Source organism: Zalophus californianus, chromosome 9, assembly GCF_009762305.2.
Source record: "Zalophus californianus isolate mZalCal1 chromosome 9, mZalCal1.pri.v2, whole genome shotgun sequence".
Taxonomy (NCBI): Eukaryota; Metazoa; Chordata; class Mammalia; order Carnivora; family Otariidae; genus Zalophus; species Zalophus californianus.
This window is the reverse complement of record NC_045603.1, coordinates 90,048,761-90,071,870: the sequence shown is the minus strand read 5'-3', so window position 1 is coordinate 90,071,870 and position 23,110 is coordinate 90,048,761. Positions and strand designations below refer to the sequence as shown.

General features: G+C 38.8%; 1 protein-coding gene and 1 non-coding gene across 2 annotated transcripts in view; one reads left to right on the top strand and one right to left on the bottom strand.

The window, feature by feature from the left end:
* Positions 1 to 23,110, bottom strand: part of SLC15A5 (solute carrier family 15 member 5) — a 93,705-nt gene that overhangs the window by 6,520 nt on the left and 64,075 nt on the right. The window lies entirely within an intron of this gene.
* Positions 20,613 to 20,719, top strand: LOC113923200. The gene has a single exon (XR_003520208.1). It is a non-coding gene; the product is annotated as a U6 spliceosomal RNA (small nuclear RNA).

Genomic DNA, 23,110 nt, shown 5'->3' with positions numbered 1-23,110 from the left:
GAGTTGAAAGCTATGTGGTAAGTTCTACTTCCCCATTTTATTAATTTATGTTCCATTACAATAGAAATGTATGGTGTTATTGCTATATTGACATAATGCCTTCATTTGATAGGAGTAGTTTCATAGAATGTTTCCCTCTGTGTCTGTGTATTGGGTCTCTGTAGCCTGCTGTGTGTGTGTGTGTCTCTGTGTGTGTGTGTGTGTGTAGAAACTACACATTTGATTGTACTTGAATGGGGGGAGTTGGGGGCAAGTCAAGATAAGGTGAGATAACATCACACATATTTTAAGGAAGAACTATACCACCTTGCTAAGCTTATTTAAACAGTCTTATTTCCTTATTTCTCTTGAATTAATATCACAATCATATTTCTGTACTTTTCATTTCACATCTGCACTTTGCATGTGATGTGATTAGACCATTTTATCACCATGTTTCTCTGGCTAGACTAAGAGGAGTTTGTACAGAGTATGCGAAGCCTCAGAATTAACACAACACTAATCTTTCTTGGAGCATGAATTTTGGTCCACAATAAGTAATTGAAAAGGCTATCTTTATATTATAATAAAGTCAGATGAGGGAGAAGAATATAAATTTTGTAAGATCTTTAAAGGTAAAACAATATTTCTAAAAAAAAAAAAAAGTGCAATTACAGCAAATACCGGCCTATCCGGACACGGCCCCCGCTCGCCCTGCGCATGCCCGTGTGCTTAGAACTGTCACTGGGGGTATTGCGGTGGGCACAAATGAGAAGCGCTGTGACTTGGAACTAGGGGCGTGTGGGGTGATGGGAGGATGTCGTGCTGGAAAGGTTAAGGAGAAGCAGTGGGAATTTACAAGTAATACAAAACATTTTGTGAGTGGAGTTATTTAAAAAAATAAAATGAAATATTGCCATATCACCTATTCAAACTCCTGATAACATTTCTATAGTCTTGGATACCATTTTTAGTGTTCAGCTTCCTTCCTCATGCCAATCTTCATGCTATCCCATATTTTTGCCTTACTTAGCTATAATTTTACATTCCCTATGTAGCTAATGTACATGGTGAGTTCCAAGGTAAGGAGAACAATGACCTGAATTGAAAACATGGAATACACACTAGCATCAAGTTGGACAGAGAGATACTTCATGAAACCTAAAATTTGTTCTATTAATATAGAGATTATCAGTCTATGTAAAGAGATAGCTTTGGGTGTGAAGAGACATAGAAAGAGCATGGGATTTGGAGGCAGAGAGACTTTTGAAGTCAAATATTGTCTCTGTTATTTAATCGTTTTGTTTTGGGGCATTTGCCCAATGGGACCACTTCAGCCTCGGTTTCTCCTCTCTAAAATGACAACACAACCTTTCTCACAGAGCTGTTATGAGAAGTAAAAGAGATAATAGTTGTCAAGGGTTGGACACAGAGGAGGCACTCCATAAACTCTAGATTATCACCACCCCCCATGCCTTAGAAGTGGCTCATACAAAATCATGTAGCCTGAGCTTGATCTTGGACCCATTTCCTCTCAGATATTTCTTCATGTGCCATTTTTTTTTTAAATCATTATCCCAGGACTGGTTGTAAAATGTTCCATTTAACATTGTCAGTTGACTCAGCTCTTAGGTTCTATAACTTTATTTTAGTAGCTTATAAACTTTTATTGTCATAATTCACATTTGTGCATTTTTCATCTGACATTTCTAGTAGCTGATTGAAATCTGGGGCATCCTTGCAAAAAGAGACAAAGAGAAGACATCAGGTCTAGAATGGGATGAACTAAACTTCTCCAGATCTTAGCTTGGATGGGTAGGAAGGTTAACAACACGAGAAAAAGTGCACCACGTAAACAGTGGGGAACAGTAAGTGCCATATGTTAATACTCACAGTGAACCCTAGTCAAGTACTTTAATAGTATAATCAGCCTAGTTAGTAATGAGTTTTGGACCACTGAGCAATAGAACATTCACAAAATATTTTGCATGGCTCAGAAGTTCTCCAAATATTTCTTGTTCAGTTAGATCTATTTGTTCATTTGAAAATCATTTGTTAAGAAGTTTTCATGTACCAGGAAACAGGCATTCCAAGTTGCTTAAGAAAAGGAGCTCATAGATTAGTAGGGGAGACATGCAAACAGATAATTTTACTCTGGAGTATTAGACTTTATAGATACTAAGTAAAATGTTCCTATTTATTTTAAATTATCATGGTCATCTTAGAAACAAAGGGACAGTGGAATTATCTAAACTAGTTCTTGTATTTTACAGATTAAAGAGAGAAGGCTCGGAGAGGTAAATAGAGGCATTGCTCAGTAGAACCTTCATCTTCTTACAACTGTGCTGCTAAAGCCCCCACTGATGCTAATAGAACTATGTTACTACAAACAACACAATGTTGCTAGTATGAAAGAGGAATATACTTTATTCTTGTCCCATATTATGCCTTACATTGTAAGGCCCCAAATTTCATGTGCTGCCCTCATGTCTTTGAGCTTCACAAAGCCCCAAAGTCCTAACGACATGGTTCTCTGCTCTTTCAGATGCACTCCCCACCCAATGGGAAGTCCTCCCCACCTGGCTAGCTCCCCTGTTAGCCAGACCACCTGCCTGCTCCTGGTCCTCACCCTAAAGTTTTCAAACAGGCAACCACATCCTCCTGCAGGACCCAGGAGTTGCCTCCCTGTTTTGTTCCTACCAAGCCTGCTCTCCACAGTCCCTTGTTTACTCTACTCCCAAGTGCAGCCCCCAGACGGCCCTGCATGGCACGTTATCTTGCCCTGGGCTGTGAGTATATGTGACTAATAAACTGCTGTCAGTACATCGCTCGTGTCAGGTGTCGTATTTTCAGCCATCTTTTCTTATTTAGGTTGAGGATCCCTTCCACACCAAACAGGTGAATAGGGGGTGATCAGAACATGCCCCCACACAGAAATCAAGGTCAGTTCTAAGCAGAATACTGGCAGCTGCTGTTACTCTAATTCATAATTACTGCTTTGAGGAGGAGAAGTAGCAATTCCATATTCCATTCTAATCAGTACCCAACACCAAGTACCTCTGCTTCTAGTACCGCCTTAAACCATAAGACAGGAAGTAGGGGGAGTGTGACCATCAAGGTGCACTGCATTCAGGTAGCATAGCTCCCAAAGAAAAGCATCATGGGACACTACATCAAAAACTAATGGTGTAATGTATGGTGATTAACATAACATAATAATAATAAAAAAAAGCATCATAGATGAATGTGAGTTTTAGGGAGCACCCGATAGTCATGTATGCTTGAGACCAGTTTACAATCACATCATTTGATTAGATTGTTGGACAACCAGGAAACAGTGTAAAATTCTCACTCCAGCCCAGCAGTCTGCTCATGATAGTAACTTGGGGTTTTAATGGGTGCACTTTCACAGAAGACTTTATTAAAAGAAAGGAAAGTGACAGAGGCTAAGGGAATCCACATACATTCTTTATTGCTAAATACTGCCTCCCAGTAAATCTCTTCTTTCAAAGACGACTAAATACAAAAACTACCCTGCAATCCAGTAATCACACTACTGGGTATTTACCCAAAAAATACAAGAGACACTAATTCAAAGGGATACATGTACCCCCATTTTATAGCGGCATTATTTGCAATAGCCAAACTATGGAAGCAGCCCAAATGCCCACCAATAGATGAATGGATAGAGAAGATGGTGTGTGTGTGTGTGTGTGTGTGTGTGTGTGTGTGTGTGTGTGTATGAACATTATTCAGCCTTAAAAAAGAATGAAATCTTGCCATTTGCAATGATATGGATGGAGTTAGAGAGTATAATGCTAAGTGAAATCAGTCAGTCAGAGAAAGACAAATGATTTCATAGACATATGATTTCACTCATATGTGGAATTTAAGAAACAAAACAAGTGAATAAGGAAAGAGACAAACTAAAAAACAGACTCAACTCTAGAGAACAAACTGGTGGTTACCAGAGGGGAGGTGGGGGCATGGGTGAGACAGATAAAGGGGATTAAGACTACACCGATAGAGAATATCCTTTGATATTATCTTTATAAACCTACAAATATGCTTAGTAAAAAATAAGAGAGATTCATATGAAGATTATGAACAAGATAAAATATGACTGTCTTCTGGTGTTAACATTGCTCTGAAGTTCTATGTCCTGGTAAGATGCAAAACATAGGAGTTAATATTGGAAAAAAGGATTTTAAAAAAATATATTTAAGATTTGATAATTTTGCTGTAAACTGAAAAAGATAAACTAAAATGCTCTCATAAATTTACTAAGAAAGTTTAAGAAGTTGAATGCAAGGCACAGACATAAATATTAATAATCCCCCTATATAATAGTGATTATGTCAATGAGTTGTAATGAGGGAAAAGGAGTCGCTTCATAACAGCAAAAAGAAAAAGAGCATAAAACACCTACAATAAGTCCAACAAGAAATGTTCAGGATATATACGAAGAAAAGAAAATCTTACTGAACCGAATTATTTAACATTGAATAAATAAAAATTTATGTTATATACTTAGGTGGAACACTAAAGATTATAAAAGCTTTATTTTTTAAATTAAGTAACAAGTTTTACTTATTAAAGTAAAAATGAGATTTGGGGAAAACTGATAAAATGATTCTAAAATTCATCTGGAAATATACACTCTAGGAAATAAGATTTTTACAAATGAAGACTAACCATAAGGAGAAGTATGATTAGCAATAGTTGATATGTAATACATCTCATAAAGTTGTAATAATTAAAAACAGGGTGATGCTAAGCTAAAATCAAGAGGCAGCTGAAAGGTAGCCCTGAAACAGCCCTAGAATCTCCTAAGAATGAAGAATATATTAAAGTATATATTACTGATTAGTTTCATTCTGCTTATCCTATGGCAGTGGAGTATTTATGGCTTAACTAACTTTCACAACAAATATCAAGTTATGCCCTGAAATTTGGTTATTTGAAGGAAGTAAGTGTTTACCTAACACATAAATAAAGTTCACATAGATGAGACTATTATATTCAAAATACGAAACTACTGGAATTTTCACAACCACAGATAAACGCAATGACCTGAATCACAACGAAAAAGGTTGATAGATTTGATTACATGTATCAGCAAAACTTGTGCAAAACAAACTCATCTATGAAATTAAAATGCTAACTTAAAACTAGGAAAATATTAGCAATATATTTGACTAAATGATAACATCCCTAAAGTTAAAAAACCATTTAAAATCAAAAAGAAAAAAAGACAAATAGACCAAAAGAAAAATGGGCAAAGAATATGATCAAGCATTTCATGAATGAGAGAAGATAAAAGTGTTCATAACATGAGAAACTTCAATTTTCCATTTTGAAAAATACTAATTAAAGTAATAATGCAATGTAATTTTTGCCACTCATATTAACAAAAATCAAAATATGATTATACTCAGGGCTGCAAGTAACACATTGAGACAAGTATTATTCTACTGCAGTGGTGGCATAATTGATGCAGACTTTTAGAAAACAATTTCTCTTTACTTCCCAATAGTCTTTAAAATGTTTATCCTTGTTGAACAAGTAATCCCATTTCCAGGATTTAGAAATCTTTGAATTTGAAATGACATGGAAATATGCTCACGATACTTTTAAGGGGAAAAAAGTGGGAACTTGTTACAATTTTTTTATTGAGCATTCAGCAGGGCTTATTCAGAACCCAATTTTGTATAAAATCTCTCTACAAATTTAATACCCATGCACACATGCACACAAATAAAAAAAATATTGGGAAAGAATTTACCCAAATAATAATTGCCATCATCTTGTTGGTCTTCCCCCCCCCCCCTTTAGAGTTTGGATTTATTTCATCATATATTACCCTTACAACAAAAAATAATCTTTTAAAAACATTTCATCAAGCACACTTTTGTAAAACTCTGACTTCTCCAAATCATTTCTGGTTTATGATAAAACAACGGAAAAGGGTGGTTTTCTATCACAACCTACTCTTCTTCAGCAATTGAAGTATTGAATAGCAGCCTTGATGCTGTAACTCGGAAGTTACGTGCTATTTATAAAACCGTCCTAAGATACTATTTTGGAAGTCATAACATCCCAAGTAACAATAACCAGTCTATTCTGAAACCTAAGATTCACTCCCTTCAGTGATATGTCACTATATTCCATACTGAAACCCTAGATTTACCGAATATCTCAAATATACATGCATTATTTTAAGTGCTACATCATATTGCTTTCGATTAGAGGCAGGTTTCTGCTCTTTTTGGAGGAAGATTCAGTAGTTCCCCTTTTTACTAACACTGTTTTATTTTGAATGTAATGGAACTTTGAAAATATTAAAATGTGCCTTTCGGAATTTCTTCAAATGATAGGTGGGCACAGTGAGCCATTATTTCCCCTCGGACTTCGTTAGATCTATTTTTTTTAAGTTATTTTTTGTAATGCTGGTGATCTCGCAAACGTCCAAAATTGTTGAGACAGAACTGAAATGGGTTTTATACCTTACTTTATCCCTCGCTTCACTATGTGCGAAGTATGTAATTAAAAACGTGTAACAGCCATTCTCCAGGATGGACGTGCCTCTGTGCCACGGGAAATAAACTCTGGTGCAGCAAAAGGAAATTGGGAATCAGGAATCCACCCCTGCTGTAAGATTTGGGCAACTTCTATAACTTTCTCTGATCATTTTCCTCTTACTAGTGACGGGGCTACAAACATCTACCCCCAAAGAACTGTTGTGAAGATTTAATGAAATAATATCTTTGCGAAATACATATAGCAAGATCTGCATATAACTGACACTTAAAATATGTTAATTTCTTTCCTTCCTCCTTTCAGTAACCTGATTTAAATGCTTCATTTGAGATTCACAGCTCTCCTACCTGAGTTAATTTTTAAAACACAATAATTTTCATGATACTGGAAGGAAATAATATCTAACAACTATACGATAACTTTGGCTTTTCTACCTCTTTTTTGTATTTGTCTAATAAGTGCCAAATTACGATTACCCTCAATTTACAGATGAGGAAACAGAGGCACAGAGAGGCTGAACTGTTTGCCTAAACTCAGGCAAAGGAGACAGAATAATTATTTGTTGATTGAATGGGTGAACTGAGGTTGGGCCCCAAATCTGCACATGCTTGATACCTTGCTCTCATAATAATGTCTGCATCGAGACTTTAATTTGCATTTGTATTTCCTGGGAATTGTGGACAAAAATGAAGTTAGGTTGCTGTTTCCAGGAAGGGACACTGTGTCTTTCAAAAACTGTAGAGAAATCTCCATGCATTGTTCACCTGAACTGCAGAAAGAACAAGCATGGGTGATATTTGGGATAACAGGCTTTCTTGAAAGGGTGAGTTCATTCTCTTGAAGAGCGCTGGGAGGTAAAAACCCATCAAGATAGTGTGTTCTCGTGATGATTTCAATGAATTATCATGTAAATGAGTTTTAGAAGAGAGGTAATGCTTTGTGATAATAGCCCGATAATGCCATTAGCTATGAACTGTAATTGTAATAGCATTAGTCAAATGAATATATCTGATATTAATTTTAGTGTCAAATATTTCTATAAGGTTCTTCTTGTTAATTAAACATCAGCCTTGGTATTATTAATTCACTATCTGGCCATCATTGACACATAGTAGGAACCCAATATGTATTTGTGAACTGAATTTATAAACCAACCCCGAAGTGGAGCTATTTAAAATAGTAAAATACTGAGTTTAAATAATATCATGGATATAGCAGGAACTGATTTTGCCCAAAATTTGCTTATTTGTACAATCTGTTCTCTAATTTGTAACTCTAGTTAGCTAATATTGTAGACTTGTTTATTTCAGAATTTGAAAAGATATCAACCCCCCTCTCTTTTGCATATTTGCAGGGAAAGTGCATAGAAGATTTGCTTCACATTACTTTAATTCAAGAGCAGAGTTTGTGCCTTTCTTCTTGTGGTCTTAAAACCATTTAAAAAATCTACTGGACAGGGGGCGGAGCAAGATGGCAGAGGAGTAGGAGACCTACATTTCGTCTGGTCTCAGGAATTCAGCTGAATAGGGATCAAACCATTCTGAACACCTACGAACTCAACAGGAGATCAAAGAGGAGAGTAGCAACAACTATCTGAACAGAGAAGCGACCACTTACTGGAAGGTAGGACGTGCGGAGAAGTGAATCCGAGGCGATATTCGGGAGGATAGACGGCGGGGGACGGGCCTCCGTCGGCCGCTTCTGGCAAGTGATAGAGTTGCAGAGCACAAAATCGCAACTGTTAGAAGTCGGCTCCGCTGAGGGACGTCGCTGCAGTGGCTAAGCTGGGGGTGGAATCCTCCCGGGACAGTGTGGTCTCAGGACCCTTGGGGTCACAGAAAGACCGGGGGTGCCTGAGTGCGCCAGAGCTCCCAGGTATCGGAGCAGGGAAGCCACTGCAGAGATGGAGCTGAGGCACGGGCTCTCAGCTTGGGGTTGCCATAAACTGTGATCCACGGCCCAGTCGGGCCAAGGCTCCTGCAGCAGGGACCCAACAGGCGGCAGATATGGGGAGACTCCCCTCTTGCCCTGGGAGGAGTGGTGCGGCAGCGCACCGCAGGCATCTGCTGGGTTTGGAGACTCCACACGGGGTCGGGTGCCAGAGATAGCAACGCTCGGTCACAGGCCGGGTGAGCACGGAGAGTGGCCGGAGACCGGGGACAAGGGAGTGACTGCTTTTCTCTGGGGGCGCACTGAGGAGCGGGGCCCCGAGTTCTCAGCTCCTCTGGGTGGAGATTGGGAGGCCACCATTTTTGCCCTGGTCCTCCAAGTCTGTACGGAGAGCTTGCAGGGAACAAAAACTCCTGAGATCAAACCCGAGCAGCTTGCTTAGCCCGGACCGACAAAGGCGGGGCAATTCAGCCTCCGGCAAAGACATTTGGAAACCACAGCAACAGGCCCCTCCCCCAGAAGATCAGCACAAACAGCCAGCAAGCCAAGACCAAGTTTACCGATCAAGGAGAACGGGAGAACTCCAGCGCTAGGGGAATACTGCACATAGAATTCATGGCTTTTTTTTACCATGATTCATCAAAGTTAATTTTTGTTAACTGTTTTTTTTTCTTTTTCACTTTTTCAACCAACATCTTATCAATCTCTTTTTAAAAAAAAAAAACATTTTTTATTTTTCATTTTTAGAGTCATATTTTATCCCTTCATAGTAGTTACCCTAATTTTTGGCATATATATATAAGTTGTTCTCTCTTTAAAATTTTGAGATACAGTTTCTTCTAACAGATAAAAATATACCTTAAATCACTAGTGTATGGCTCTGTTCTAGTCTCCTGCCTGATCACATTCTCTCCCTTTTTTCTTTTTTTTTTTTTAAATCTTCTTTCTTTTTTCAAACAACTTCTATCTTATCAAGTCCTTTTATAAAATCTTTTATAATTTTCATCTTTACAGTCATCTTCTATCCCTTCATTGTATCAACCCTTATTTTGTACATATATGTCTTTCTTCCTTTAAAATTTTAGGAGGTACTTTTTTCTAACAGACCAAAATACGCCCAAAATCTAGTGTGTGGCACTGATCTGTGCACTAGCCTGATCATATTTGATCACATTCTGCTTTTTTTGTATTGTTCTGTTTTTGTTTTTATCTTTTTTTTTTTCTCTTTCTTTTTTCTTTCTTTCCCTTTCTTTTCCCCTGGTTTCAGGTCTTTTCTGATTTGTATACAGTATATTTGCTGGGGACATTGTAAACCTGTTAGCATTTTGTTCTCTCATTCATCTATTCTCCTCTGGACAAAATGACAAGACGAAAAAAATCACCTCAGCAAAAAGAACAAGAGGTAGTGCCGTCAGCCAGGGACCTACACAATACAGACATTAGTACGATGTCGGACCTAGAGTTCAGAATCATGACTTTAAAGATACTAGCTGGGCTTGAAAAAAGCATGGAAGTTATTAGAGAAACACTTTCTGGAGAAATAAAAGAACTAAAATCTAACCAAGTCGAAATCAAAAAGGCTATTGATGAGGTGCAATAAAAAATGGGGGCACTAACTGGTAGGATAAATGAGGCAGAAGAGAGAATCAGTGATATAGAAGACCAAATGATGGAAAATAAAGAGGCTGAGAAAAAGAGAGAGAAACAACTACAGGATCACGAGGGCAGAATTCGAGAGATAAGTGATACGATAAGACGAAACAACATTAGAATAATTGGGATCCCAGAAGAAGAAGAAAGAGAGAGAGGGGCAGAAGGTATATCGGAGCAAATAATAGCAGAGAACTTCCCTAATGTGAGGAAGGAAACAGGCATCAAAATCCAGGAGGCACAGAGAACCCCTCTCAAAATCAATAATAATAGGTCAACACCCCAACATCTAATAGTCAAACTTACAAGTCTCAGAGACAAAGAGAAAATCCTGAAAGCAGCTCAGGAGAAGAGATATGTAACCTACAATGGTAAAAATATTAGATTGGCAACAGACCTATCCACAGAGACCTGGCAGGCCAGAAAGGACTGGCAAGATATCTTCAGAGCACTAAACGAGAAAAATATGCAGCCAAGAATACTATATCCAGCTAGGCTGTCATTGAAAATAGAAGGAGAGATAAAACGCTTCCAGAACAAACAAAAACTAAAGGAATTTGCAAACACGAAACCAGCCCTCCAAGAAATATTGAAAGGGGTCCTCTAAGCAAAGAGAGAGCCTAAAAGCAGCAAAGATCAGAAAGGAACACAGACAACACACAGTAACAGTCACCTTACAGGCAATACAATGGCACTAAATTCATACCTTTCAATAGTTACCCTGAATGTAAATGGGCTCAATGCCCCAATCAAAAGACACAGGCTATCAGATTGGATTCAAAAAACAAGACCCATCAATATGCTGTCTGCAAGAGACTCATTTTAGACCCAAAGACACCCCCAGATTGAAAGGGAGGGGTGGAAAACCATTTACCATGCTAATGGACACCAAAAGAAAGCTGGGGTGGCAATCCTTATATCAGACAAACTAGATTTTAAAACAAAGACTGTAATAAGAGATGAGGAAGGACACTATATCCTACTTAAAGGGTTTATCCAACAAGAAGATCTAACAATTGTAAATATCTATGCCCTGAACATGGGAGCAGCCAATTATATAAGGCAATTAATAACAAAAGAAAAGAAACACATTGACAACAATACAATAATAGTGGGGGACTTTAACACCCCCCCTCACTGAAATGGACAGATCATCTAAGCAAAAGATCAACAAGGAAATAAAGACTTTAAATGACACACTGGACCAAAAGGACTTCACAGACATATTCAGAACATTCCATCCCAAAGCAACGGAATACACATTCTTCTCTAGTGCCCATGGAACATTCTCCAGAATTGATCACATCCTAGGTCACAAATCAGGTCTCAACCAGTACCAAAAGTTTGGGATCATTCCCTGCATATTTTCAGACCACAATGCTTTGAAACTAGAACTCAATCACAAGAGGAAAGTCAGAAAGAACTCAAATACATGGAGGCTAAAGAGCATCCTACTAAAGAATGAATGGGTCAACCAGGAAATCAAAGAAGAATTAAAAAAATTCATGGAAACCAATGAAAATGAAAACACAACTGTCCAAAATCTTTGGGATACAGCAAAGGCAGTCCTGAGAGGAAAGTATATAGCAATAGAAGCCTTTCTCAAGAAACAAGAAAGGTCTCAAATACACAACCTAACCCCACACCTAAAGGAGCTGGAGAAAGAACAGCAAATAAAGCCTAAACCCAGCAGGAGAAGAGAAATCATAAAGATCAGAGCAGAAATCAATGAAATAGAAACCAAAAGAACAGTAGAACAGATCAACGAAACTAGGAGCTGGTTCTTTGAAAGAATTAACAAGATTGATAAACCCCTGGCCAGACTGATCAAAAAGAAAAGAGAAAGGACCCAAATCAACAAAATCATGAATGAAAGAGGAGAGATCACAACCAACACCAAAGAAATACAAACAATTATAAGAACATATTATGAGCAACTCTATGCCAGCAAATTAGATAACCTGGAAGAAATGGGTGCATTCCTAGAGATGTATCAACTACCAAAACTGAACCAGGAAGAAATAGAAAACCTGAACAGACCTATAACCACTAAGGAAATTGAAGCAGTCATCAAAAATCTCCCAAGAAACAATAGCCCAGGGCCAGATGGCTTCCCAGGGGAATTCTATCAGACATTTAAAGAAGAATTAATACCTATTCTCCTGAAACTGTTCCAAAAAATAGAAATGGAAGGAAAACTTCCAAATTCATTTTATGAGGCCACCATTACCTTGATCCCCAAACCAGACAAAGATCCCATCAAAAAGGAGAATTACAGACCAATATCCTTGATGAACATGGATGCAAAAATTCTCACCAAAATACTAGCCAATAGGATCCAACAGTACATTAAAAGGATTATTCACCACGATCAAGTGGGATTTATCCCTGGGCTGCAAGGCTGGTTCAACATCCGCAAATCAATCAACGTGATACAATACATTAACAAAAGAAAGAACAAGAATCATATGATCCTCTCAATAGATGCAGAAAAAGCATTTGACAAAGTACAGCATCCTTTCTTGATCAAAACTCTTCAGAGTATAGGGATAGAGGGTACATACCTCAATATCATAAAAGCCATCTACGAAAAACCTACAGCAAATATCATTCTCAATGGGGAAAAGCTGAGAGCTTTTCCCCTAAGGTCAGGAACACAGCAGGGATGTCCACTGTCACCACTGCTATTCAACATAGTATTAGAAGTCCTAGCCACAGCAATCAGACAACAAAAAGAAATCAAAGGCATCCAAATCGGCAAAGAGGAAGTCAAACTCTCACTGTTTGCAGATGATATGATACTTTATGTGGAAAACCCTAAAGACTCCACCCCAAAACTGCTAGAACTCATACAGGAATTCAGTCAGGTAGCAGGCTATAAAATCAATGCACAGAAATCAGTGGCATTCCTATACACCAACAACAAGACAGAAGAGAGACAAATCAAGGAGTCGATCCCATTCACAATTGCACCCAAAACCATAAGATACCTAGGAATAAATCTAACCAAAGAGGCAAAGGATCTGTACTCAGGAAACTATAAAATACTCATGAAAGAAATTGAAGAAGACACAAAGAGATGGAAAAACGTTCCATGCCCATGTATTGGGAGAACCAACATTGTGAAGATGTGAATGCTACCTAGAGCAATCTACACATTCAATGCAATCCCCATCAAAATACCATGCACTTTTTTCAAAGAAATGGAACAAATAATCCTAAAATTTGTATGGAACCAGAAGAGACCCCGAATAGCCAGAGGAATATTGAAAAAGAAAAGCAAAGCTGGCGGCATTACAATTCCGGACTTCTAGCTCTATTACAAAGCTGTCATCATCAAGACAGTATGGTACTGGCACAAAAACAGACACATAGATCAATGGAACAGAATTGAGAGCCCAGAAATGGACCCTCCACTCTATGGTCAACTTATCTTTGACAAAGCAGGAAAGAATGTCCAATGTAAAAAAGACAGTCTCTTCAACAAATGGTGTTGTGAAAATTGGACAGCCACATGCAGAAGAATGAAACTGGACCATTTCCTTACACCACACACAAAAATAGACTCCAAATGGTTGAAAGACCTAAACGTGAGACAGGAGTCCATCAAAATCCTAAAGGAGAACACAGGTAGCAACCTCTTCGACCTCAGCCACAGCAACTTCTTCCTAGAAACATCACCAAAGGCACGGGAAGCCAGGGCAAAAATGAACTATTGGGATTTCATCAAGATAAGAAGCTTTTGCACAGCAAAAGAAACAGTCCACAAAACCAAAAGACAACCGACAGAATGAGAGAAAATATTTGCAAATGACATATCAGATAAAGGGCTAGTATCCAAAATCTATAAAGAACTTATCAAACTCAACACCCAAAGAACAAATAATCCAATCAAGAAATGGACAGAAGACATGAACAGACATTTTTCCAAAGAAGACATCCAAATGGCCAACAGGCACATGAAAAAGTGCTCAACATCCCTCAGCATCAGGGAAATCCAAATCAAAACCTCAATGAGATACCACCTCACACCCGTCAGAATGGCTAAAATTAATGTCAGGGAACGACAGATGTTGGCGGGGATGTGGAGAAGGGGGAACACTCCTACACTTTTGGTGGGAATGCAAGCTGGTGCAACCCCTCTGGAAAACAGTATGGAGGTTCCTCAAACAGTTGAAATTAGAGCTACCATTCAATCCAGCAATTGCACTACTGGGTATTTACCCCATAGATACAAATGTAGGGACCCGAAGGGGTACGTGCACCCCAATGTTTATAGCAGCAAGGTCCACAATAGCCAAACTGTGGAAAGAGCCAAGATGTCCATCGACAGATGAATGGATAAAGAAGATGTGGTATATATACACAATGGAATATTATGCAGCCATCAAAAGGAATGAGATCTTGCCATTTGCAATGACGTGGATGGAACTGGAGTGTGTTATGCTTAGTGAAATAAGTCAATCAGAGAAAGACATGTATCATATGACCTCACTGATATGAGGAATTCTTAATCTCAGGAACAGAGTGAGGCTTGCTGGAGTGGTCGGGGGTGGGAGGGATGGGGTGGCTGGGTGATAGACTTTGGGGAGGGTATGTGCTACGGTGAGCGCTGTGAATTGTGTAAGACTGTTGAATCACAGATCTGTACTTCTGAAACAAATAACGGAACATATGTTAAGAAAAAAGAAAATGAAGAAGATAGCAGGAGAGGAAGTATGAAGAGGAGTAAGTCAGAGGGGGAGAGGAACCAGGAGAGATGATGGACTCTGAAAAACAAACTGAGGGTTCTAGAGGGGAGGAGGGTTGGGGGATGGGTTAGCCTGGTGATGAGTATTAAAGAGGGCACATTCTGCGTGGAGCACTGGGTGTTATGAACAAACAATGAATCATGGAACACTACACCAAAAGAAATGATGTAATATATGGTGATTAACATAACAATAAAAAATTAAAAAAAAAATCTACCGGACAGCTTCATCACCTCACTGGACATCTGAATACCACTGGACAAAATCATGCTTTCAGTTATTTGGTGTCACTCTTCATGACTACCAATATCAACTGGGCCTTCAACACTGCCAGCAATCTTTTTTTTATTATTATTAACATAATGTATTATTTGTTTCAGGTGTACAGGTCTGTGATTCATCAGTCTTACACAATTCACAGTACTTACCATAGCACATACCCTGCCCTATGTCCATCACCCAGCCACCCCATCCCTCCCACCCCTTCCACTCCAGTAACCCTCAGTTTGTTTCCTGAGATTAAGAGTCTCTTACGGTTTGTCTCCCTCTCTGGTTTCACCTTGTTTCATTTTTCCCTCCCTTCCCCTACAATCCTCTGTCTTGTTTCTCAAAATCCTCATATCAGTGAGATCATATGATACTTATCTTTCTCTGATTGACTTATTTCGCTTAGCATAATACCCTCTAGTTCCATCCATGAAATGAAATGGCAAGATTTCATTTTTTTGATGGCTGCCCAATATTCCATTGTGTCTATATACATATATATCTGACATCTTCTTTATCCATTCATCTGTTGATGGACATCTAGGCTCTTTCCATAGTTTGGCTATTGTGGACATTGCTAACACTGTCAGCAATCTTAATGACTTCTCTTCTAAATCATCTTTTCTTTCTCTTGCGATATCACTGCTCTTCCCATTCCTCATTTTCATCCGAACTCCCTTTTGCTCTCATGAATGGCTCGCTGCCTACTTCATAAAGAAAACTGAGAGTTTTGAAAGGTAACTGCCAGTATCTTTCCAATACCAGAACCACACCTCTGTTTGCCTGGGCACCCATCCCTCCCATTCTCTCTTCTGCATGAGTGCAAGAAAGAAGCATCCGCCCCCCCAGTAAGAAGTCAATCTCCCTTCTTTCTCTTGCATTTTTATCTTCTCCATCTACACCAGATGTTTTTGTCAGTTAAATATGCTCAGTAGCTCTCAAAATAAAAATGTATCTCGAACTCACACCTAACCTCCCAGATAAAATATAGGACTCACCATTGAATTTGAATTTCAGAACAACAGTGAATTATTTTTTTAGGATAACCATGTCTTAAACATTGCACAAATCATTTTTTTGGTGTAAAGTGTGTTCACAATATTGCACGGGCCATGCTTGTACTAAAAAAAGTATTCATTGTTTACTTGAAATCCAAATGTAACTGGGTGTCCTGTACTTCTATTTGCTAAATCTGTCAAATCGACCCAGATTCCCATCTAGCCCCCACTTTATCTCTTAAATCTTCTTCATTGCCAAGGTCCTTTAAAAAGCTGTTTGAATGTGATACCTTTATTTACTCACTTCCTAGATGTTCTTTACCTGGTTTTCATTCCCTTCTCACCACTGAAATGACTCTTGGTAAAGTTGTCAGTGATCATACTGTTTCTAAATCTACAGATATTTTCCATTCTTCATTTTACTTGATCTCACAGTAGGATTTTACCTAGTTTATCGTTTCCTATTTGAAACAATCCTCTCTTTTATCTTTACTAAATAGATATATGCTTATCCTTGGCACAAAAATAGCATTGGAACCCACAGAAGTGAATTGAATTACCTAGTGTGAATATTGAGAATGAGGACAAAAAGGAGCCCAGTACTTAGACTGGAAAAACCCCATGTTAGGGGCGCCTGGGTGGCTCAGTCGTTAAGTGTCTGCCTTCGACTCAGGTCATGAACTCAGGGTTCTGGGATTGAGCCCCGCATCAGGCTCCCTGCTTGCCAGGAAGCCTGCTTCTCCCCTTCCCACTCCCCCTGCTTGTGTTCCTGCTCTTGCTGTTTCTCTGTCAAGTAAATAAAATCTTTAAAAAAAAAAATTTATTTTTAAAGAAAAACCCCATGTTAGAGTTTAGATGGAGGACGAATGGCCTGCCAAAGAAAGAAAAGTAACAGCCAGAGAAGTGGGAGAGAACACACACACACATACACACACACACACACACACACACAAACACACACGTGTGTGTGTTTCTGTGTGTATGCATATCTAATTCTATCTAGAATTGTATGTTTTCAATACAAAGGAAGCTCCACTAAAGACATGGGTCCATGAAGCCAAGAAGAATCTCAGAGTACTGCTTTATTTCATCTCATCCCAATCCAGACCTGGAATTAAAGCTGAATAGGATACCTGATGTCCTCATTTATGGAACACATTCTTTTTTGAAGAATATTAAAGTGCTACACCAGATCATCATATCCATGATAATCCTAGCCCACTTGGAAAAAGTTGAGATCCCACTCAATTTACAATAACAACACAAATCATTATTTCTATGCACTTTTATTAACCTGATGCTTTATATCTATTTCCTCTAGTCCTTATAGAAATCTTAGAAGTTATCAGTGACACCATTTTAGAAAAGGAGAAATTGAGACTCAGAAATTTTAAGTAATGTGCTCAAGATCTCACAGCTTGTTAAGGGCTGAGTTGAATTTGAATTCAGATTTGTCTGACTCAAAAATCTGCCCTTTCTACGTCTTGTGAGCCAACAGCAGTGGATAGTTGCTTTCCATAGTCTAAGGGGTATTTTGAATTCTGCTGTTATGAACCCTGAGGCCTCTGAGCAGCTCCAAGGGTCTGTGTGGGGCCAAAGTTGGGCCAAAGACATTTTGCTTTGGATCTTTCAATTACCTGCACATCCATAACTAAGATGTCACTTTCTACTGAATTCTGTTTTGTCATTTTCGTCAAAAGGTAAACTGTGTAGAATGAATTATATCTGAGAATCATAACCTCATTGCACAAGGAACATTCTGAATCTACTTCTGACTGAAGACCGTGAGCAGGATTTGCCTTCGAGAGTTGGTGGGGGCCTGTCAAGTAAGCTCCAGAAACACTGGCATTAGACCAGTTGATAGGCAAATAGAGTATGGCCTGGCTGAAAGTAAATGATGGGGTAGCAGGCTACTTTCCCCACTTAGGTCTAAAAATCTCCTCTCAAAACCCAGATGAGCCTGAACCTGAGGCACTGGTGTAAATTTGAAGAAAATATCTCTGAAAAAATAGGCATGGACCCATGGAATCTGGTTAAATAGCTTTTCAGGTGCATAAATATTTTCTTTCAAGTTTACTGCAACTGTAAATTCCTCCTTCAAGAGCAACTCGGTGATTCATGCTGGCATGGTTGTCAGTGGTCTCAAAATCACAGATATTCAAATGAGGAATGTAAAAGATCACATTTTTAATTTAAAATGATCTTGATGGGAATCAAACAGCTAAATTCTTTGCTCCTTTCCTGAATTCTGGGAGGAAGGACTAACAGGGACAAGAAGATGTATTCCTTCACTTCTTGATTCTGCCCAATTATCCTTTTTCCCTCAGACATTTTGCTTTGGATCTTTCAATCACCTGCACGTCCATAACTAAGATGTCACTTTCCACTGAATTCTGTTTTGTTATTTTTGTCAAAAGGTAAGCTGGAACCCATGAGTGTGAAAAAATTGATCTGGTTGCTAATGGGATATAGTGGAAATAAGCAGTTTGACTGACTTCTTCACTCCCTCATATTAGCATTGCTACTTTTAGAGAAACTATTCCTGAAATGATTAGTGTAGGAGGATGGGTTTAGTCTTGTATCTTCTCCTTTAAAGCACTCAGAGTTAGAGATCCCAGAAGGATCAGTTTTCTCACTTGTACTGAAAATGTCACTCTAACAGTTATTTGTCTGCACAGTGAAGTTTTGAGAAATCTTTTGAATTTACCGCATTCACACCATTCTCCATCATGGTGCTAAAAATGACTAATGCGGCTTGGAGACTGGGAGACTGTGAGAGCCGATCATCTATCCCAATCATACACCAACACTCTCACACACTCACATACACACATGCTCAGCTGACGTGAATCCTTAAAGTTTTAAAATATCTTATATGCTAAATGGAATGTGGAGGCGTGTGGGATGCTTAAGTACATAGTTACAGTGTTGGTGTCACTCTGGTTGATTCTGCCAAAAAAAATTGGTCCGGTTGTTTGACTAAAAGACTCTTCTTGTTTTTAACCAAAGGGGCCACTATAATATGTGACTTAATTTTCTATTTAAAAGAATCTCTGGTATGAAAATGATCAAATACATTATTTAATTTTATCTTCTCATCATCTCTGAGAAAAGTGGAGTACAGCATTCCCCCCCTTTTTTTTAAAGATTATTTATTTATTTATTTGACAGAGAGAGACACAGCAAGAGAGGGAACACGAGTAGGGGGCGTGGGAGAGGGAGTGGGAGAGGGAGAAGCAGACTCCCCGCTGAGCAGGGAGCCCGATGTGGGGCTCGATCCCAGGACCCTGGGGTCATGACCTGAGCTGAAGGCAGACGTTTACAACTGAGCCACCCAGGTGCCCCTAGCATTCCCTTTTTCAAATAAGAGGAAACAGTCTTAGGGAAGATGGTGATCTACCGAATGTCATGTATACAAAGGATCACTCTTTTTTAGGGGCCCTAATTAGTCACATAAGCCAAGTTAGGGTCACAAGAACCAAATCCCTTAAATAAATGTCATTTCCTTTCTTGATGAATGCTATTCTGATGGCTAAAGGGATTTTCACAAACACAGATATATCCTTCTCCCAGAAAAACATATGACAAAGTCTCCTGTGACATCATTCAGGGAGTGATGGAGAAGTGCATGGGCTGAATGATGGTAATTAGATGAAGTGGGAGCTGATTACATCCAAAAGGGGAAGATTAGTTGATAACTGGCAGTGAGTGAGTTCTCTAGGAACTTTCCACAAGGCTCTATTTTTGGTCCTGTCCAATTCACCAATTTTGTCAATTACCTGGAAGAAGTCTAGGAACTTGCTTACTAAGTTTGCAGATGACACAAAGCTAGTAAAGAAGTAAAGATTAGTAATTCACTGGGTGACAGAATCAAGTTTTAAAAATGTCTGTTATTTAAGATGATAAGTTGACATTTATCAAGGATAAAGATAAAGCCTTGCATTTAATTAGAAAAAAATTGTGATAGGATGAGTGAAACTGAATTGAGAGCAACTGTTAAAAACAAAATAATAATAATAAAGCCTCAGGTTTTAATTGACCATAAGCACAATGCAACTACTGAAAAAGTCAACACAATCTCTCAGAGAGAGAGAGAAAGAGAGGGAGAGAGACATCAGGTTGATAAAAGTAACATCTTGAGTATTGTGTTTAATCCTAGAAGCCATACTATTGGACCATAGCCATCTCTACTGAGCACTTACTGTGTGTCTTAATTACTTAATTCTCATAACAGCATGATGAACTATATATTGTTATTGGCATAGAAACTGAGAACACATACCTAGACTGTCTGGATTTGAACATTGTACCTCACTGTTTCTCTGAATATTTCTCACATGTTGCAAAGTTGATATGTGAAGAAAATTAGACTTATTCTGTGGAACATAATTATCAGCATATGGGCAGACACAGGTTACATTCAAAGCGGAGAATTTTTCTGGGTGTTAGGTGATGCTGGTACATCTAGTTTTGGGTACAATGTTAGACTAGATGGCTTCTGCCATTAACATCCAATTGTAAGATTCTAATTTATTGGGTGTTTGCTTTGGCAGCACATATAATAAAATTGGAACGATCCAGAGAAGATTAGCATGGCCCCAGCTTAAGGATGTCACTCAAATTTGTGAAGTGTTTCATAATTTTGAGCACTGGGCGTTATAGGCAACTGATGAATTATTGAACTCTACATCTGAAACTAATGATCTACTATATGTTGGCTAATTGAATTTGAATTAAAAAAAGATTCTAATTTATTGGGAGAAGACTTAATGTAACACAGTATTATAAACATCAGCAACAACAAAAATCTTTTCTTAAAAATTTTTTATTGTTATGTTAATCACCATACATTATATCATTAGTTATTGATGTAGTGTTCCATGATTCATTGTTTGTATATAACACCCAGTGCTCCATGCAGAACGTGCCCTCTTTAATACCCATCACCAAGCTAACCCATCCCCCCACGCCCCTCCCCTCCAGAACCCTCAGTTTGTTTTTCAGAGTCCATCCTGTCTCCTGGTTCGTCTCCACCTCCGATTTCTCCCCCTTCATTCTTCCCCTCCTGCTATCGTCTTCTTCTTCTTCTTTTTTTTCTTAACATATATTGCATTATTTGGTTCAGAGGTACAGATCTGTGATTCAACAGTCTTGCACAATTCACAGCGCTCACCATAGCACATACCCTCCCCAATGTCTATCACCCAGCCACCCCATCCCTCCCACCCCCCCCAACTCCAGCAAACCTCAGTTTGATTCCTGAGATTAAAAATTCCTCATAAAAGTGAGGTAATACGATACATCTCTTTCTCTGACTGACTTATTTCGCTCAGCATAACACCCTCCAGTTCAATCCACATCATTGCAAATGGCAAGATCTCATTCCTTTTGATGGCTGCATAAAATTCCATTGTATATATATACACCTCCTCTTCTTTATCCATTCATCTGTCAATGGACATCTTGGCTCTTTCCACAGTTTGGCTATTGTGGACATTGCCGCTATAGACATCGGGATGCATGTACCTCTTTGGATCCCTACATTTGTATCTTTGGGGTAAATACCCAGTAGTGCAATTGTTGGGTCAAAGGGTAACTCTATTTTCAACTTTTTGAAGAACCTCTGTGCTGTTTTCCAGAGTGGCTGCACCAGCTTGCAATTCCACCAACAGTGTAGGAGGGTTCCCCTTTCTCCGCATCCCTGCCAACATCTGTCATTTCCTGCCTTGTTAATTTTAGCCATTCTGACTGGTGTGAGGTGGTATCTCATTGAGGTTTTGATTTGGATTTCCTGGATGCCGAGCGATGTTGAGCACTTTTTCATGTGTCTGTTGGCCATTTGGATGTCTTCTTTGGAGAAATGTCTGTTCATGTCTTCTGTCCATTTCTTGATTGGATCGTTTGTTCTTTGGGTGTTGAGTTTGATAAGTTCTTTATAGATTTTGGATACTAGCCCTTTAACTGGTAATGTCATTTGCAAATATCTTCTCCCATTCTGTTGGTTGTCTTTTGGTTTTGTGGACTGTTTCTTTTGCTGTGCAAAAGTTTTTTATCTTGATGAAATCCCAATAGTTCATTTTTGCCCTTGCTTCCCGTGCCTTTGGCGATGTTTCTAGGAAGAAGTTGCTGTGGCTGAGGTCGAAGAGGTTGCTGCCTGTGTTCTCCTTTAGGATATTGATGGATTCCTGTCTCACATTTAGGTCTTTCAACCATTTGGAGTCTATTTTTGTGTGTGGTGTAAGGAAATGGTCCAGTTTCATTCTTCTGCATGTGGCTGTCCAATTTTCCCAACACCATTTGTTGAGGACACTGTCTTTTTTCCACTGGACATTCTTTCCTGCTTTGTCAAAGATGAGTTGACCATAGAGTGGAGGGTCCATTTCTGGGCTCTCGATTCTGTTCCATTGATCTATGTGTCTGTTTTTGTGCCAGTACCATACTGTTTTGATGGTGACAGCTTTTAATAGAGCTTGAAGTCTGGAATTGTGATGCCACCAGCTTTTCTTTTCTTTTTCAACATTCCTCTGGCTATTCGGGGTCTTTTCTGGTTCCATACAAATTTTAGGATTATTTGTCCCATTTCTTTGAAAAAAGTGTATGGTATTTTGATGGGGATTGCATTGAATGTGTAAATTGCTCTAGGTAGCATTGACATCTTCACAATGTTTGTTCTTCCAATCCATGAGCATGGAACGTTTTTCCATTTCTTTGTGTCTTCCTCAATTTCTTCCATGAGTATTTTGTAGTTTTCTGAGTACAGATCCTTTGCCTCTTTGGTTAGATTTATGTCTAGATATCTTATGTTTGGGGGTGCCATAATAAATGGGATCGACTCTTTAATTTCTCTCTCTCTCTTGTTGTTGTTGTATAGGAATGCCACTGATTTCTGTGCATTGATTTTATAGCCTGCTACTTGACTGAATTCCTGTATGAGTTCTGGCCGTTTTGGGGTGGAGTCTTTTGGGTTTTCCACATAAAGTATCATATCATCTGCAAACAGTGAGAGTTTGACTTCCTCTTTGCCGATTTGGATGC